Source organism: Lissotriton vulgaris, unplaced genomic scaffold (genome assembly GCF_964263255.1).
Source record: "Lissotriton vulgaris unplaced genomic scaffold, aLisVul1.2 SCAFFOLD_10128, whole genome shotgun sequence".
Taxonomy (NCBI): domain Eukaryota; kingdom Metazoa; phylum Chordata; class Amphibia; order Caudata; family Salamandridae; genus Lissotriton; species Lissotriton vulgaris.
Window position 1 is genome coordinate 19,922 of NW_028242871.1, and position 4,436 is coordinate 24,357.

General features: G+C 47.4%; 1 long non-coding RNA gene across 1 annotated transcript; it reads left to right on the forward strand.

Moving 5' to 3' along the window:
- The first annotated feature begins 819 nt into the window (after positions 1 to 819).
- On the forward strand, positions 820 to 3,601 carry LOC147668820 (uncharacterized). The gene is made up of 3 exons (XR_015303798.1): positions 820 to 1,089; positions 1,366 to 1,925; positions 2,906 to 3,601. It is a non-coding gene; the product is annotated as an uncharacterized LOC147668820 (long non-coding RNA).
- Positions 3,602 to 4,436: the final 835 nt, after the last annotated feature.

Consider the following 4,436-nt stretch of genomic DNA (forward strand, 5'->3'; position numbering starts at 1 on the left):
GGGACAGGCCATGTGGCTGGTGGCCATTTTGAGTGCTGCTACAGGCACTGGCCATGTGCTGGGAGAGGCAAGTGGCCATTTTGAATGCAGGCTTTGTTGTTAGGCCTGCAACAATTTTGCCTACTTTTCAACCTTTATGCCCAGGGGTAGTGAGTCTTGCATGGGCTTAGTCTTTCTGTGGGTTGTCTTGAATTTAAACATCATGGAGGGCATGGATGGACTGGGATTGTGCTGATTTTTCAGTGATTTTCGTTTTTTGGGGCTGTACTTGTGGCCTTTTCACCAGGGGTATTTGAGTCTAGCATGGGCCTAGTCTTTCTGTGGGCTGTCTTGAACTTAAACATCATGGAGGCCATGGATGGAATGGGATTGTGCTGATTTTTCAGTGATTTTCGTTTTTTGGGGCTGTACTTGTGGCCTTTTCACCAGGGGTATTTGAGTCTAGCATGGGCCTAGTCTTTCTGTGGGCTGTCTTGAACTTAAACATCATGGAGGGCATGGATGGAATGGGATTGTGATGATTTTGCAGTGTTTTTCGATTTTTGGGGGTGTTCATGGGGAGGGACAGGCCATGTGGCTGGTGGCCATTTTGAGTGCTGCTACAGGCACTGGCCATGTGCTGGGAGAGGCAAGTGGCCATTTTGAATGCAGGCTTTGTTGTTAGGCCTGCAACCATTTTGCCTACTTTTCAACCTTTATGCCCAGGGGTAGTGAGTCTTGCATGGGCCTAGTCTTTCTGTGGGTTGTCTTGAATTTAAACATCATGGAGGGCATGGATGGATTGGGATTGTGCTGATTTTTCAGTGATTTTCGTTTTTTGGGGCTGTACTTGTGGCCTTTTCACCAGGGGTATTTGAGTCTAGCATGGGCCTAGTCTTTCTGTGGGCTGTCTTGAACTTAAACATCATGGAGGCCATGGATGGAATGGGATTGTGCTGATTTTTCAGTGATTTTCGTTTTTTGGGGCTGTACTTGTGGCCTTTTCACCAGGGGTATTTGAGTCTAGCATGGGCCTAGTCTTTCTGTGGGCTGTCTTGAACTTAAACATCATGGAGGGCATGGATGGAATGGGATTGTGCTGATTTTGCAGTGTTTTTCGATTTTTGGGGGTGTTCATGGGGAGGGACAGGCCATGTGGCTGGTGGCCATTTTGAGTGCTGCTACAGGCACTGGCCATGTGCTGGGAGAGGCAAGTGGCCATTTTGAATGCAGGCTTTGTTGTTAGGCCTGCAACCATTTTGCCTACTTTTCAACCTTTATGCCCAGGGGTAGTGAGTCTTGCATGGGCCTAGTCTTTCTGTGGGTTGTCTTGAATTTAAACATCATGGAGGGCATGGATGGATTGGGATTGTGCTGATTTTTCAGTGATTTTCGTTTTTTGGGGCTGTACTTGTGGCCTTTTCACCAGGGGTATTTGAGTCTAGCATGGGCCTAGTCTTTCTGTGGGCTGTCTTGAAATTAAACATCATGGAGGCCATGGATGGAATGGGATTGTGCTGATTTTTCAGTGATTTTCGTTTTTTGGGGCTGTACTTGTGGCCTTTTCACCAGGGGTATTTGAGTCTAGCATGGGCCTAGTCTTTCTGTGGGCTGTCTTGAACTTAAACATCATGGAGGGCATGGATGGAATGGGATTGTGCTGATTTTGCAGTGTTTTTTGATTTTTGGGGGTGTTCATGGGGAGGGACAGGCCATGTGGCTGGTGGCAATTTTGAGTGCTGCTACAGGCACTGGCCATGTGCTGGGAGAGGCAAGTGGCCATTTTGAATGCAGGCTTTGTTGTTAGGCCTGCAACCATTTTGCCTACTTTTCAACCTTTATGCCCAGGGGTAGTGAGTCTTGCATGGGCCTAGTCTTTCTGTGGGTTGTCTTGAATTTAAACATCATGGAGGGCATGGATGGATTGGGATTGTGCTGATTTTTCAGTGATTTTCGTTTTTTGGGGCTGTACTTGTAGCATTTTCACCAGGGGTATTTGAGTCTAGCATGGGCCTAGTCTTTCTGTGGGCTGTCTTGAACTTAAACATCATGGAGGGCATGGATGGAAAGGGATTGTGCTGATTTTGCAGTGTTTTTCGATTTTTGGGGGTGTTCATGGGGAGGGACAGGCCATGTGGCTGGTGGCCATTTTGAGTGCTGCTACAGGCACTGGCCATGTGCTGGGAGAGGCAAGTGGCCATTTTGAATGCAGGCTTTGTTGTTAGGCCTGCAACAATTTTGCCTACTTTTCAACCTTTATGCCCAGGGGTAGTGAGTCTTGCATGGGCTTAGTCTTTCTGTGGGTTGTCTTGAATTTAAACATCATGGAGGGCATGGATGGACTGGGATTGTGCTGATTTTTCAGTGATTTTCGTTTTTTGGGGCTGTACTTGTGGCCTTTTCACCAGGGGTATTTGAGTCTAGCATGGGCCTAGTCTTTCTGTGGGCTGTCTTGACCTTAAACATCATGGAGGCCATGGATGGAATGGGATTGTGCTGATTTTTCAGTGATTTTCGTTTTTTGGGGCTGTACTTGTGGCCTTTTCACCAGGGGTATTTGAGTCTAGCATGGGCCTAGTCTTTCTGTGGGCTGTCTTGAACTTAAACATCATGGAGGGCATGGATGGAATGGGATTGTGATGATTTTGCAGTGTTTTTCGATTTTTGGGGGTGTTCATGGGGAGGGACAGGCCATGTGGCTGGTGGCCATTTTGAGTGCTGGTACAGGCACTGGCCATGTGCTGGGAGAGGCAAGTGGCCATTTTGAATGCAGGCTTTGTTTTTAGGCCTGCAACCATTTTGCCTACTTTTCAACCTTTATGCCCAGGGGTAGTGAGTCTTGCATGAGCCTAGTCTTTCTGTGGGTTGTCTTGAATTTAAACATCATGGAGGGCATGGATGGATTGGGATTGTGCTGATTTTTCAGTGATTTTCATTTTTTGGGGCTAAACTTGTGGCCTTTTCACCAGGGGTATTTGAGTCTAGCATGGGCCTAGTCTTTCTGTGGGCTGTCTTGAACTTAAACATCATGGAGGCCATGGATGGAATGGGATTGTGCTGATTTTTCAGTGATTTTCGTTTTTTGGGGCTGTACTTGTGGCCTTTTCACCAGGGGTATTTGAGTCTAGCATGGGCCTAGTCTTTCTGTGGGCTGTCTTGAACTTAAACATCATGGAGGGCATGGATGGAATGGGATTGTGCTGATTTTGCAGTGTTTTTCGATTTTTGGGGGTGTTCATGGGGAGGGACAGGCCATGTGGCTGGTGGCCATTTTGAGTGCTGCTACAGGCACTGGCCATGTGCTGGGAGAGGCAAGTGGCCATTTTGAATGCAGGCTTTGTTGTTAGGCCTGCAACCATTTTGCCTACTTTTCAACCTTTATGCCCAGGGGTAGTGAGTCTTGCATGGGCCTAGTCTTTCTGTGGGTTGTCTTGAATTTAAACATCATGGAGGGCATGGATGGATTGGGATTGTGCTGATTTTTCAGTGATTTTCGTTTTTTGGGGCTGTACTTGTGGCCTTTTCACCAGGGGTATTTGAGTCTAGCATGGGCCTAGTCTTTCTGTGGGCTGTCTTGAAATTAAACATCATGGAGGCCATGGATGGAATGGGATTGTGCTGATTTTTCAGTGATTTTCGTTTTTTGGGGCTGTACTTGTGGCCTTTTCACCAGGGGTATTTGAGTCTAGCATGGGCCTAGTCTTTCTGTGGGCTGTCTTGAACTTAAACATCATGGAGGGCATGGATGGAATGGGATTGTGCTGATTTTGCAGTGTTTTTTGATTTTTGGGGGTGTTCATGGGGAGGGACAGGCCATGTGGCTGGTGGCCATTTTGAGTGCTGCTACAGGCACTGGCCATGTGCTGGGAGAGGCAAGTGGCCATTTTGAATGCAGGCTTTGTTGTTAGGCCTGCAACCATTTTGCCTACTTTTCAACCTTTATGCCCAGGGGTAGTGAGTCTTGCATGGGCCTAGTCTTTCTGTGGGTTGTCTTGAATTTAAACATCATGGAGGGCATGGATGGATTGGGATTGTGCTGATTTTTCAGTGATTTTCGTTTTTTGGGGCTGTACTTGTGGCATTTTCACCAGGGGTATTTGAGTCTAGCATGGGCCTAGTCTTTCTGTGGGCTGTCTTGAACTTAAACATCATGGAGGGCATGGATGGAAAGGGATTGTGCTGATTTTGCAGTGTTTTTCGATTTTTGGGGGTGTTCATGGGGAGGGACAGGCCATGTGGCTGGTGGCCATTTTGAGTGCTGCTACAGGCACTGGCCATGTGCTGGGAGAGGCAAGTGGCCATTTTGAATGCAGGCTTTGTTGTTAGGCCTGCAACTATTTTGCCTACTTTTCAACCTTTATGCCCAGGGGTAGTGAGTCTTGCATGGGCTTAGTCTTTCTGTGGGTTGTCTTGAATTTAAACATCATGGAGGGCATGGATGGACTGGGATTGTGCTG